Source organism: Pseudophryne corroboree, chromosome 4 (assembly GCF_028390025.1).
Source record: "Pseudophryne corroboree isolate aPseCor3 chromosome 4, aPseCor3.hap2, whole genome shotgun sequence".
NCBI classification, from domain to species: domain Eukaryota; kingdom Metazoa; phylum Chordata; class Amphibia; order Anura; family Myobatrachidae; genus Pseudophryne; species Pseudophryne corroboree.
This window is the reverse complement of record NC_086447.1, coordinates 277,085,150-277,101,556: the sequence shown is the minus strand read 5'-3', so window position 1 is coordinate 277,101,556 and position 16,407 is coordinate 277,085,150. Positions and strand designations below refer to the sequence as shown.

General features: G+C 41.9%; 1 long non-coding RNA gene across 1 annotated transcript in view; it reads left to right on the top strand.

Annotated features, from left to right (window-relative positions):
- The window catches only part of LOC134911336 (uncharacterized), a 28,188-nt gene extending 17,367 nt beyond the window's left edge, over positions 1-10,821 (top strand). The window contains exon 3 of the long non-coding RNA XR_010176492.1: positions 10,671-10,821. This is a non-coding gene — a long non-coding RNA (uncharacterized LOC134911336). The remainder of the gene's footprint in view (positions 1-10,670) is intronic.
- Positions 10,822-16,407: the final 5,586 nt, after the last annotated feature.

Sequence of the window (16,407 nt, the reverse complement as noted above, 5' to 3'; positions counted from 1 at the left end):
TCCAGAGAAGAGAGCCCCTACAAGTTCTAATTTGCACAAATGGGAGATTTGCACAAAATAACCAGGTCCTCTGTATTTTGTCTGATAAATGACTGCAGCGGAACTTAACTCCAAAACGAAAACTCTTGTCTTAAAACTCCGCATAACAGGCACTTAGACGTGCCTACATATGAAAAAGATATTACCAAAATTATACTAAAAGCTATTTTATAGTCAGAATATTTCCATGATGATTGTCCTCGAAGTTTCTGTGCTGTATTATGCTATATTATAACTGGAATTCTATGCTCTGATTAATTATTTATCAAAGTCAGTGACCTTAGCTGTGCAGTGCCCCTTTATAGGGATGTGACAGTGGCTGTCACGCTAACTGGCTGCATTGATGGACCTGTACAGAAAATGTAACTCAATCAATGCTTTTACTAGATCTTATCGGTAAATTTAAGTAATATGAATGTGAAATGTGAAAAAGTGTAACTTTGGTTTATGATTATGGTAAGGGGGATATTTATCAAAGCTTGGAGAAAGATAAAGAGGATAGAGATAAAGTACAAACCAATAAGCTCCTGTAATTTTTCAAACACAGCCTGTAACATGGAAGTTAGGAGCTGGCTGGTTTGTACTTTATCTCTCTGCAAGCTTTGATAAATATACCCCCAAATATGCAAAATATTCTGAAATGTCTACCAAAATTACCTCAGTTTTATATGAAACTTTATTGGTGTTTATGAATGGGCAATAGCCAACAAACTGCTGTAGGGAGGTTTTGTAAATTTCTGATTGTTAACTTTAATATGTTTTGGGGAAAATGTCAAGGCAGCTGCCAAAAATAAGTCATATAAATGTGTTGCATTAACTTGCATAGCCACTGACTTAAAAGTTTGCTTCTATTAAACTGTTCTCTTCCCATAGGCAATTTATTATGAGATTTTTGCTCATCAGAAATAAAAACAATTAGCTCACATGTTTAAGAAAATGGATGCTCTATTGTATGAAATCTCTCTGTATTAAAATAATTACATTTGTCACATTGACTTAAACAAACTCCTTGTTTTACATTCTTTTTTTCCCATACTTGAATTAACGAGATTTTCTCTACAAAATGGCAACACCTTCCTTACTCCTGTAAGACAAAAGCCTTGGTTTGCCATGATGTAAAAGACTTCTAAAATCAATGATTGTTATAATTATTATTGTTACAACTACTACTACTACTACTACTACTACTACTACTACTAAATGTCCATGCTAAAACTTAATATTGTATTTAACATAAAAATATAAACTTTAACAATATATGTGTAAAAATCTGTTGTAAAAAGAGGTAATAATAAATAATTTTGCCACAAGAGGGAGCTCTGAAATTCTGAAACGTTCATCCTAAATAATCCATATTTTAAATATTATAAATCTGGTACTGCAATCATCACTTTAAATGTGATGTGCTACTTTGACAAATCATTGTGCTATATATTAATAAATCTATATATATATATATATATATATATATATATACACACACACACATATATATATATATATACAGTCTATCTATCTATCTATCTATCTATCTATCTATCTATCTATCTATCTATCTATCTATCGCATGTGTGTAGATATACATATATATATATATATATGTTTACACACATGGATAGGTGGTTAAAACACACACACACACACACACACACACACACACACACACACACACACACACACACACACACACACACACAGGTTTCCAAAGCATTCAACCCCTTAAAAGTGCCCCCACCCCCGACAACAGTATCCTCCTTTAACCACAGTGGCTCTCTGGCAACAGTACCCCCTTCTCATCACTGTGCCCCCCCCCTCCTAAGGATTCCTTAGCATTTTGTTCAATTCCAACGTATTAGGGGAAAATATGGCACTGAACATAAAACCATTGTGAGTGAATTGTGAGTTTGGAGCTATGAGAGCAATACCACTGGTGTGTTAGTTCATTTCCCCCCCCCCCCCCCCAGATTTTACAAATAACATGTGAAACTTAATTTATACTGTACAGTATATTCCTTTATTTATATAGTGGCAACATGCTATGCAGCCCTTCCTGTAAAGCTGAACATCTAATTTGCCTAGTCTAGGAACAAATGCCCCCAGTCACTAGGGACAAATCAATAAGAGACCAGGTACTGGAGATAATACAATAACAGGCCCGGTACTAGAGATAATACATAACAGGCCAGGTATTAGACATAATTCAATAGAAGTCCAGGTACTAAGGACAATTCCATAAGAGGCCAGGTAATAGGGACATTTTAATAAGATGTCAGTTACTATGGACAATTCAGTAAAGGGTCCAGGTACTAGGGACAATTCCAAAGAAGTCCGGTAGCCTACCTGTATGTTTTTGGACCGAATGAGGAAATCGCATTATGAGCAGGAGATCCACACAGGCATGGGGAAAACATACAAACACCACACTGACAACACTAAAAACGGAAAGTAAATGTTCATGTTGTTTGCAGTCAAATCGTTTTGAAACTGAGATAAACATGACAAGCATATAAGTATAACAATCCAATTTTATTATCCAATAAATTATGCATCTATAACAATAAAATAAAATATGATTTGGTACAAAAATAAATTAAATAAATATGGAGTGTCATTCAATTCAAATACATACTTTTCAGTGAATTAGCTTAATATTTCCTCATTTTAATAGCTTAATCACCTTTGCAAATTGCATCATTTTCAGCCTCACCCCTTGCCCATGGACCCACAATTCATTGCATTTTGCTGCATCAGGGGCAAGGCTTAATGACGTGAGATCCTGCCCTTGAATTGGACCACTGTATTTCCTCTCTGGGCTTCTACCGTAGAGGAGAAACACAACGTCGGCAGGTTTTCTACCAGCTAACCAAGTCACCAATAAAGTGCACAATTCTTTCAGTGTTTAAATTACTCTACATGTCAGTTTTAACAATTTGCTTATATATTGTAAGTGTAGGTTAATGTTTCCATGTTTTATGTTGGCGTAAACCTTCATGTTTCAGGTAACTCAACATTCGGGATATAGTAATAGTGCGTAGGCGAAAAGAAAGGATTGCACCACACTGCTTCAGTCGACGTGAAAATGACGGAATGGATATTTTCTTTTCTTCCCCCCTGTCTTCATTGGGCACATTTAAAGCCTGAAATATACATATACAAATACAATACATGTACATATACAAATACATTACAAAAAATAAAACAGTTTAAAAAATTCACCAAATATAGTAAAATAAAATCAGAATAGAAGAACATGAGACAGCTGTTCATCAGATTTTGGGATCAAAAACAAACAGGCAATCTATACATTGAATGGGGTAATTCTTGGAAAATCAGTAATGGAGAAGGATTTGGGGGTGATCACTGACAGTAGACTTAGCAGTAGTGCGCAATGTCAAGATGCTACAGTTAAGGCCAATAGGGTATTAGCATGCATAAAATGGGGAATAGAGACTAGTTAGGAATGGAAGTGTAATCCTGCCACTGTATAAATCATTGATACAGCCCCATCTACAATACTGTGTACAGTTCTGGGCACCTCACTATAAAAAAAAAGATATAGTAGAACTAGAAAAGGTTCAGAGAAGAGCTACAAAATTGATTAAAGGCTTAAGGGGGGTACTCACGGAGAGATCCATGCTTAAAATCTAAGCAATCTGACTAGATTTCTATAATAATTACAAATTGTTTAACAGTTCTTCAAAACTCTGCAAAGCTCATCTGATAAGGTTATAGTTTAAAGGCTAAGGAGCTGCACGCAAGTCCATTTGCAGAACACTTCTTTTGTATTTTTGCTCTGCACATGCTCTGGAACTGAGCGTCGCAACCATAGGTGAGAGCCGTACTGAAACTAAACACATCTCCGCGTGCAACTGAAGGGGGTAACTGGTCTGTAATGTAGGCTAAGCTCAGTAAGGGTTGAATTGTTGACGGATGGTGTGACCGATGCTTGTACACAATCAGCGGATCTACAAAGCTATCTCAGTACAAATCCCAGTGGCTGTGATCTTTACATATATTTGCACAGATGTATGAGCATTTGTAGGATGAAAATTTACTCATTTACGAACTGAGCATATTTACTATAATATTTAGATTTTATTGAATATAAGACTTATGTATAGAGTGGGTGAATTGTAAGAGAAATGTAGCACAATCCCTGGAGTTGCAAAATAATTAGAATTAACCACTTCACCAAATGTGCCTGTAATAGGGCACACCAGAGGGCAGATATAAAGATATGTGATGATGATGTTGACGTCAGCAGTGCTATCTAGCCACTTCTGATTGGTTGTTTGCGTATTAACACATCCAGCTAACAGAACATCACTCTTTAGCATCACAGTTATATAATGTCAAGCTGTGACCTTCTTACTTATCATATACATATAGAGCACTTCAGAATGTATAAAGCAGTAAACATGCATGTAGAAAAATGCAACTTTATTAATAACACTTTCAAGGTACTATTCTAATCTGTGACACTTCAGTATATTGCATTGTGTACTAACAGGGTAATGCAGCTTTTGCATTTATATCATGCTAGGCCAACTCTCCTGGAATGTCCAGGAGAGGCCCATATTTCCTGGTAGCTTGACAATGAGATTCAATGCCCCCATTGTAAAATGCAGAGAATTACAGATTTAAACGGTGGGGCGCAGAGCAGCAAAGATGCTGCAAATTCTTATTTTCTTTGTCCCCTGACGATTGTGCATGTATATGCTAGTAGCCGCACATACGCAATAGGACTCCCAATTTTTAAACCTAGAAGTCCTCTCTTCACAAGGGACAGCTTTTATCGGAAGAGCTATCCCAGGAGGTAAGTGTTCATGCACACCAGTGTTATTAAACACCAGTGTGCATGCAATAGAGGGCGGGATATATTGCACAGTATATGCATTACATGTACATCCAGGATGAAAATGTTTTACACGTTTTATCAGTCCGTAAGGACTTTATGTTTCTGTGGGTGGGATGCATCAACACATATTCTGCGGTCAAAATGCAGTTTTCTGAGGTTTGGCAGCCTACCACATATGCACTAAGCTCCGGAATGCGATGCCCTACGAGCTTCTATTTGCTTTTTTCCCTGAGAGGGATCCATTAGGACCCCCCAGCGCTCCCCTCGGCACGTGCATCACATGATGCATGTGCAGAAGGACTCCCAGGTCATATACCCAGAAGTCCCCACACCACAAAGGAGAGAGCTGTCCTTTGCTGATCTATTCATGCATACAGCATTAGTAAACGCCAATATGCATGCAATGAGTTTTGGGATGCATTATAATCACAATACAATGCATCATGCATCCCACCATTTAGCATTACTAGATTATCATTCTAGGATGTTTAATGACTAAGTGGCCAGCAACATGTAGTGGAGACATCATAAAGAATATCTCTGGAAGCTGTAGTAAATAAAACATGATATAAACTACACCTATGAGGGCTGTATATGAGTTTCTATGCACATACCTGCATCATGTCCTTAATCAGTTCAGTAATAGATGGATTTAAATCCTGAAGTTCATTCTTGAATGACTTTAGGTCTGAATGGATTGCTGTCAGACACTTGTCCTGTATAACAAAGACAAGTATATTATGCACATCTCAGTGCTTCAACATAACAGTAATGATAGTTCCTTCTGCAGCTCACAGGCATGCCTCATACATCATCACAGACATACCTCATACATCATCACAGACATACCTCATACATCATCACAGACATACCTCATACATCATCACAGACATGTCGCATACTCATCACAGACATACCTCATACATCATCACAGACATACCTCATACATCATCACAGACATGTCTCATACTCATCACAGACATACCTCATACATCATCACAGACATGTCGCATACTCAACACAGACATACCTCATACATCATCACAGGCATGTCGCATACTCATCACAGACATACCTCATACATCATCACAGACATGTCGCATACTCATCACAGACATACCTCATACACATCACAGACATACCTCATACTCATCACAGACATACCTCATACATCATCACAGACATGTCTCATACATCATCACAGACATGTCTCATACTCATCACAGACATACCTCATACATCATCACAGACATACCTCATACATCAACACAGACATAACTCATACATCATCACAGACATACCTCATACATCATCACAGACATACCTCATACATCATCACAGACATACCTCATACTCATCATAGACATACCTCATCACAGACATACCTCATACACCATCACAGACATACCTCATACTCATCAGACATACCTCATACTCATCACAGACATATCTCATACATCATCACAGACATACCTCATACTCATCAGACATACCTCAAACATCATCACAGACATATCTCATACATCATCACAGACATGTCTCATACATCATCACAGACATACCTCATCACAGACATACCTCATACATCATCACAGACATGTCTCATACATCATCACAGACATACCTCATACATCATCACAGACATGTCTCATACATCATCACAGACATACCTCATACATCATCACAGACATGTCTGATACATCATCACAGACATACCTAATACATCATCACAGACATATCTCATACATCATCACAGACATGTCGCATACTCATCACAGACATACCTCATACATCATCACAGACATATCTCATACATCATCACAGACATACCTCATACATCATCACAGACATATCTCATACATTATCACAGACATGCCTCATACATCCTCACAGACATGTTGCATACTCATCACAGACATACCTCATACATCATCACAGACATACATCATACATCATCACAGACATACCTCATACATCATCACAGACATACCTCATACATCATCACAGACATGCCTCATACATCATCACAGACATGTTGCATACTCATCACAGACATACCTCATGCATCATCATAGATATACCTCATGCATCATCACAGACATACCTCATACATCATCACAGACATACCTCATGCATCATCACAGACATACCTCATACTCATCAGACATACCTCATACTCATCAAAGACATAAGTCATACATCATCACAGACATACCTCATACATCATCACAGACATAACTCATACATCATCACAGACATACCTCATACATCATCACAGACATACCTCATGCATCATCACAGACATACATCATGCATCATCACAGATATACCTCATGCATCATCACAGGCATACCTCATACATCATCACAGACATACCTCATGCATCATCACAGACATACCTCATGCATCATCACAGATATACCTCATGCATCATCACAGACATACCTCATACATCATCACAGACATACCTCATACTCATCAGACATACCTCATACTCATCACAGACATAAGTCATACATCATCACAGACATACTGTACCTCATACATCAACACAGACATAACTCATACATCATCACAGACATACCTCATACATCATCACAGACATACCTCATACATCATCACAGACATACCTCATACTCATCATAGACATACCTCATCCCAGACATATCTCATACATCATCACAGACATACCTCATACTCATCAGACATACCTCATACTCATCACAGACATATCTCATACATCATCACAGACATACCTCATACTCATCAGACATACCTCAAACATCATCACAGACATATCCCATACATCATCACAGACATACCTCAAACATCATCACAGACATATCCCATACATCATCACAGACATACCTCATACTCATCATAGGCATACCTCATACATCATCACAGACATACCTTATACTCATCACAGACATACGTCATACTCCTGACATACACACATCATACTCATCACAGACATACTGTACCTCATACCTCATTAAATACATACCTCATCAACCTCTGTTCTGTTCATACTGGTGCAGATACAACTCTGTAATGAGAGACACACCATTACTTTACGTTTTATGTAATACTCTATATGCTGATATGATGTTTCTAAAAAATTGAAATGTGCACTGTACATATTAATTTCAGTTATATACCTGTATGTCAGCCTTTAAAAAAAGAACTGTAGGAATATATAGTCATATTATAGTCCCTTGTCTGCCTGGTTGATGGTGTAGACCAGGGGTGTCCAAACTACAGCCTGTGGGTCAATTATGCCCTGTCACCTGCTGAAATCCAGCCCTCTGACCGTTACTGGTGCACTTAGGAAAGGTTTCTAGATGCCTGGAAACTCCTGTTCTGGATGCCAGAAAAGAACCTTGGTGCCCGAAACTTTTCTTTGTTTACTGCAGACAGAAGCACCACGGATACTTCTCTCTGCACTGAATACCAAAATGGCTGAAATGAAGCCTTTGCTCATGTCCAGCCACAGCGCTTTACCTATAAACATTTTTAAACAATCACAGGGCTGCCATCTGAGCAGATAAATCTGGGACCAGAAAAATGTGGTAGTAGAGAGAGATCTATTATTTCTGGAAGAATTTCTGGGCCCAGAATAACAGTATAATGGCTGCTTTGTTTACACACAGTTTGCACTAAACCATCCCAAATAATTTCACGGAGACTTAAAGCATATCCCTAACTTGAATAGTATTGCTCCACCTTATCTTTGTATGTTATCATTTTTTGTGAAGTTAATATGCACTACAGTGCCTGATTTATCATTAGGCTGATTAGGTTGCAGCCTAGCATGCTAGGACTTGGGGGTGCCATGCAGTTGGTAGCTAGGAAATAAAATGGAGATATAATTCATTCCATGTTGATTATTTAGCCATCCCAAGGGGGTGTAGTATGGTATGCCGGCGCTCGGGCTCCCAGCAACCAGCATACCGGCGCCGGGAGCCCGACCGCCGGCATACCGACAGCGTGGCGAGCGCAAAGGAGCCCCTTGCGGGCTCGCTGCGCTCGCCACGCTACGGGCACGGTGGCGCGCTATGCGCGCCACACTATTTTATTCTCCCTCCAGGGGGGACGTGGACCCCCACGAGGGAGAGTAGTTGTCGGTATGCCGGGTGTCGGGATTCCGGCGCCGGTATACTGTGCGCCGGGATCCCGACATTCGGCATACAGAAGACCACCCATCCCAAGGTGGGAGGAAAGTTCTCAGTGACAACTAGATGACTGTTGCTAAAACCATTATTCATTGAGCTACAGTGCATCAGTGTATCCTGAAGATTTGGGCCTAAACTAGGGGTGTGCAACCAGTGTCAGTGCACAAAGCTCAAAGGATCTGTGGATGGCACCATCGCTGTCCCACGGCCCTTGCTTCTGGCTAGCAGGGTGCCTAAAATGGCCCTCTGCCTCAGGACTCCCGGAGATCAGTCCTGACAGGCACCCTGCAGTCTGTGCAGCCAATCAGACCCAGTCAGAGCTGTGCTTAGGGGTGCTGCTGACAGTGTACCCACATATAATATCATGCGCATGAAATAATGACAGCACATGATCAGGGGGCGGGGCCAGTACAGGGCGCATTTGTGAAAATATCAACAGATCAGTAGCCTTTAGCTGCCAAGATAGTACAACCTTCACAACCTGCACATGTGCAATAGGAATGGTGATGTTCTGAGCATACATAGGCACTGTGCTCTGTGTTTAGCAACATTACAGGGGGCACTACAAGTGTGTTACACTAGGGCGTCCAGAACCCCTTCATCAGGCCCTGTTCATTTGCTATCTTCAATGTCAGAACCCTGCAGGCTGCACAGCTGCCTGGCTGACCGCTGATTATTCTTCATTCCAGTTCCTGAATCTCATCTTCCCCTGGCTCCCCAGGATTACTACAAAGTGCTACGCTGCAATAACACAATGTACTATATTGTTTTATGACAGTATAAGAGATTACTGTAATCCAGCAAGCCGTGTGGTCTGAAGTGTATGCTGCCAGATCTAAGACATCTGGAAAAGGTGAGCATTGCTAGAGCAGGCTGGAACATTTTAACTGCAGGTAGGATGTAGCAATGTTTTCAGGTTATGAAGGATTGCTGAACCCTATGACCATAGTTCAGCAAAGTCGCTATATATATAAGACTTCATTGTGATAAAAATGGGATTTCAATGCGGCATAGTTCAGTGATTATTTGGCAAAGTTCAGAAGAGAAATCAGATGTGATTACAGCAGACGGAAACACTCAATTTGTAAAATGATTGAATTGTAATTCTCTTACCCGGGAATGTATACTGGGCAGGCAAGCTCTTATTGTATTCATCTCATCCTTCGTAATGTCCTCAATATCCACAACCTCATAGGAACAGTCTAGCGGCCACCCTGATTTTTTCTGTTTGAAATTAGAATATGGAAAGTTAAGGCTAATGAAAGCGAATGGCGGCTGTCCCAGGTAACTGACATCTATTAGGGGGGGTATCTATTAAAGTTCAGAGAGAGAGATACAATTGTGGAGATAAAGTACCAGCCAATCAGCTTCTACCTTACATTTGACAGGCTGTGTTTAAAAAATGACAGGAGCTGATTGGTTGGTATTTTATCTCTCACAATTTTATCTCTCGCTGAGCTTTGATAAATACCCCCCTTGTAATAACACTAATTTAAAAGAAAATATATTTTTAAAGGTGGAAACTCCGTTTAATTAGAAAAAAATACATGGTTTTGGTTAGACTATTATATTGATAAAATGTTTCTGCTCCTTTCCAGGAATCGCTCTCTGCAAGCAAGCTACAGTACAAAAGAGGAAGAGCATACTGACTAAGCAGGGACTCGGACTATATTACAAATACACATTTGCTGTAATGATGTAAAAGAAGTTAAGTGACATTTTACTTTACACAACATAACTTTTGTCAGATTAAAGGGACATTACTGCAGTGTAATCCATACTTGCCTACCCTCCCTCATTCTGCAGGAGACTCTCTGAATATTCCAGCAATCTCCCTCTTTGCACCTTATCCCCATTATGCAGCTCTTACATTCTTGGGGGGGGGGAATTAATCAGAGATACATACATTCAAATGGGAACATCAGTGCCATTTCCCTGCATTGGTTATAAGTAGTGATGAGCGGGTTCGGATCCTCGGGATCCGAACCCGCCCGAACTTCACCTTTTTTTTCACGGGTCCGAGCAACTCGGATCCTCCCGCCTTGCTCGGTTAACCCGAGCGCGCCCGAACGTCATCATCCCGCGTTCGGATTCTCGCGAGATTCGTATTCTATATAAGGAGCCGCGCGTCGCAGCCATTTTTCACTCGTGCATTGGAGATGATCGTGAGAGGACGTGGCTGGCGTCCTCTCAGTTTCTATGTTCAGTGGGCTGCAAATTGTGCTGCAAATATCTGTGCTCAGTGTGCTGCAAATATCTGTGTTCAGTGTACTGCAAGTGCAAATATCTACGTTCTCTGCCTGAAAAACGCTCCATATCTGACTGTGCTCAGTGTGCTGCAAATATCTGTGCTCAGTGTGCTAATTGCTTTATTGTGGGGACTGGGGGGAGTAGGAGGACAGTGCAGAGTTTTGCTGACCAGTGACCAGTGACCACCAGTATTATACGTTCTCTGCCTGAAAAACGCTCCATATCTGTGCTTCATTGTAGTATATAGTAGGAGGACAGTGCAGAATTTTGCTGACCACCAGTATAACTATATATATAGCAGTACGGTACAGTAGTCCACTGCTCTACCTACCTCTGTGTCGTCAAGTATACTATCCATCCATACCTGTGGTGCATTTCAGTTTTGCACAGTTTGCTGACCACCAGTATATACTATATAGCAGTACGGTACAGTAGTCCACTGCTCTACCTACCTCTGTGTCGTCAAGTATACTATCCATCCATACCTGTGGTGCATTTCAGTTTTGCACAGTTTGCTGACCACCATTATATACTATATATACTATATAGCAGTACGGTACAGAAGGCCACTGCTCTACCTACCTCTGTGTCGTCAAGTATACTATCCATCCATACCTGTGGTGCATTTCAGTTTTGCACAGTTTGCTGACCACCAGTATATACTATATAGCAGTACGGTACAGTAGGCCACTGCTCTACCTACCTCTGTGTCATCAAGTATACTAGTATCTATCCATACCTGTGATGCATTTCAGTTTTGCACAGTTTGCTGACCACCAGTATATACTATATAGCAGTACGGTACAGTAGGCCACTGCACTACCTACCTCTGTGTCGTCAAGTATACTATCCATCCATACCTGTGGTGCATTTCAGTTTTGCACAGTTTGCTGACCACCAGTATATACTATATAGCAGTACGGTACAGTAGGCCACTGCTCTACCTACCTCTGTGTCGTCAAGTATACTATCCATCCATACCTGTGGTGCATTTCAGTTTTGCACAGTTTGCTGACCACCAGTATATACTATATAGCAGTACGGTACAGTAGGCCACTGCTCTACCTACCCCTGTGTCATCAAGTATACTATCCATCCATACCTGTGGTGCATTTCAGTTTTGCACAGTTTGCTGACCACCAGTATATACTATATAGCAGTACGGTACAGTAGGCCACTGCTCTACCTACCTCTGTGTCGTCAAGTATACTATCCATCCATACCTGTGGTGCATTTCAGTTTTGCACAGTTTGCTGTCCACCAGTATATAATATATAGCAGTACGGTACAGTAGGCCACTGCTCTACCTACCTCTGTGTCGTCAAGTATACTATCCATCCATACCTGTGGTGCATTTCAGTTTTGCACAGTTTGCTGACCACCAGTATATACTATATAGCAGTACGGTACAGTAGACCAGTGCTCTACCTACCTCTGTGTCGTCAAGTATACTATCCATCCATACCTGTGGTGCATTTCAGTTTTGCACAGTTTGCTGTCCACCAGTATATAATATATAGCAGTACGGTACAGTAGGCCACTGCTCTACCTACCTCTGTGTCGTCAAGTATACTATCCATCCATACCTGTGGTGCATTTCAGTTTTGCACAGTTTGCTGACCACCAGTATATACTATATAGCAGTACGGTACAGTAGTCCACTGCTCTACCTACCTCTGTGTCGTCAAGTATACTATCCATCCATACCTGTGGTGCATTTCAGTTTTGCACAGTTTGCTGACCACCAGTATATACTATATAGCAGTACGGTACAGAAGGCCACTGCTCTACCTACCTCTGTGTCGTCAAGTATACTATCCATCCATACCTGTGGTGCATTTCAGTTTTGCACAGTTTGCTGACCACCAGTATATACTATATAGCAGTACGGTACAGTAGGCCACTGCTCTACCTACCTCTGTGTCATCAAGTATACTAGTATCTATCCATACCTGTGATGCATTTCAGTTTTGCACAGTTTGCTGACCACCAGTATATACTATATAGCAGTACGGTACAGTAGGCCACTGCACTACCTACCTCTGTGTCGTCAAGTATACTATCCATCCATACCTGTGGTGCATTTCAGTTTTGCACAGTTTGCTGACCACCAGTATATACTATATAGCAGTACGCTACAGTAGGCCACTGCTCTACCTACCTCTGTGTCGTCAAGTATACTATCCATCCATACCTGTGGTGCATTTCAGTTTTGCACAGTTTGCTGTCCACCAGTATATACTATATAGCAGTACGGTACAGTAGGCCACTGCTCTACCTACCCCTGTGTCATCAAGTATACTATCCATCCATACCTGTGGTGCATTTCAGTTTTGCACAGTTTGCTGACCACCAGTATATACTATATAGCAGTACGGTACAGTAGGCCACTGCTCTACCTACCTCTGTATCGTCAGGTATACTATCCATCCATACCTGTGGTGCATTTCAGTTGTGCGCAGTATATATAGTAGTAGGCCATTGCTATTGATATATTACTGGCATATAATTCCACACATTAAAAAATGGAGAACAAAAATGTGGAGGGTAAAATAGGGAAAGATCAAGATCCACTTCCACCTCGTGCTGAAGCTGCTGCCACTAGTCATGGCCGAGACGATGAAATGCCATCAACGTCGTCTGCCAAGGCCGATGCCCAATGTCATAGTAGAGAGCATGTAAAATAAAAAAAAATAAAGCTCAGTAAAATGACCCAAAAATCTAAATCAAAATCGTCTGAGGAGAAGCGTAAACTTGGCAATGTGCCATTTACGACACGGAGTGGCAAGGAACGGCTGAGGCCCTGGCCTATGTTCAAGGCTAGTGGTTCAGCTTCACCTGAGGATGGAAGCACTCACCCTCCTGCTAGAAAACTTAAAAGAGTTAAGATGGCAAAAGCACAGCAAAGAACTGTGCGTTCTTCTAAATCACAAATCCCCAAGGAGAGTCCAATTGTGCCGGTTGCGATGCCTGACCTTCCCAATACTGGACAGGAAGAGGTTGCGACTTCCACCATTTGCACGCCCCCTGCAAGTGCTGGAAGGAGCACCCGCAGTCCAGTTCCTGATAGTCAAATTGAAGATGTCACTGTTGAAGTACACCAGGATGAGGATATGGGTGTTGCTGGCGCTGGGGAGGAAATTGACAAGGAGGATTCTGATGGTGAGGTGGTTTGTTTAAGTCAGGCACCTGGGGAGACACCTGTTGTCCGTGGGACGAATATGGCCATTGACATGCCTGGTCAAAATAAAAAAAAAATCACCTCTTCGGTGTGGAATTATTTCAACAGAAATGCGGACAACTGGTGTCAAGCCGTGTGTTGCCTTTGCCAAGCTGTAATAAGTAGGGGTAAGGACGTTAACCACCTAGGAACATCCTCCCTTATACGTCACCTGGACCACATTCATCAGAAGTCAGTGACAAGTTCAAAAACTTTGGATGACAGCGGAAGCAGTCCACTGACCACTAAATCCCTTCCTCTAGTAACCAAGCTCCTGCAAACCACACCACCAACTCCCTCAGTGTCAATTTCCTCCTTAGACAGGAAAGCCAATAGTCCTGCAGGCCATGTCACTGTCAAGTCTGATGAGTCCTCTCCTGCCTGGGATTCCCCAGTACCAAATACCATCTAGGTTCCATTTCTCTAGGCAGGCGATACCGAAAAATGTACACAGACGTCAGAAGAGTCACCAGTGTCCTAAAAAATGCAGTTGTACCCAATGTCCACTTAACCACGGACATGTGGACAAGTGGAGCAGGGCAGACTCAGGACTATATGACTGTGACAGCCCACTGGGTAGATGTATTGCCTCCCGCAGCAAGAACAGCAGCGGCGGCACCAGTAGCAGCATCTCGCAAACGCCAACTCGTTCCTAGACGGCTACGCTTTGTATCACCGCTTTCCATAAGAGGCACACAGCTGACAACCTCTTACGGAAACTGAGGAACATCATCGCAGAATGGCTTACCCCAATTGGACTCTCCTGGGGATTTGTGACATCGGACAACGCCACCAATATTGTGCGTGCATTACATCTGGGCAAATTCCAGCACGTCCCATGTTTTGCACATACATTGAATTTGGTGGTGCAGAATTATTTAAAAAACGACAGGGGCGTGCAAGAGATGCTGTCGGTGGCCCGAAGAATTGCGGGCCACTTTCGGCATTCAGCCACCGCGTGCCGAAGACTGGAGCACCAGCAAACAGTCCTGAACCTACCCTGCCATCATCTGAAGCAAGAGGTGGTAACGAGGTGGAATTCAACCATCTATATGCTTCAGAGGATGGAGGAGCAGCAAAAGGCCATTCAAGCCTATACATCTGCCTACGATATAGGCAAAGGAGGGGGAATGCACCTGACTCAAGCGCAGTGGAGAATGATTTCAACGTTGTGCAAGGTTCTGCAACCCTTTGAACTTGCCACACGTGAAGTCAGTTCAGACACTGTCATTCCCCTCATCAGGCTTTTGCAGAAGAAGCTGGAGACATTGAAGGAGGAGCTAAAACAGAGCGATTCCGCTAGGCATGTGGGACTTGTGGATGGAGCCCTTAATTTGCTTAACCAGGATTCACGGGTGGTCAATCTGTTGAAATCAGAGCACTACATTTTGGCCACCGTGCTCGATCCTAGATTTAAAACCTACGTTGTATCTCTCTTTCCGGCAGACACAAGTCTGCAGAGGTTCAAAGACCTGCTGGTGAGAAAATTGTCAAGTCAAGCGGAACGTGACCCGTCAACAGCTACTCCTTCACATTCTCCCGCAACTGGGGCTGCGAGGAAAAGGCTAAGAATTCCGAGCCCACCCGCTGGCGGTGATGCAGGGCAGTCTGGAGCGAGTGCTGACATCTGGTCCGGACTGAAGGACCTGCCAACGATTACTGACATGTCGTCTACTGTCACTGCATATGATTCTGTCACCATTGAAAGAATGGTGGAGGATTATATGAGTGACCGCATCCAAGTAGGCACGTCAGACAGTCCGTACGTATACTGGCAGGAAAAAGAGGCAATTTGGAGGCCCTTGCACAAACTGGCTTTATTTTACCTAAGTTGCCCCCCCTCCAGTGTGTACTCCGAAAGAGTG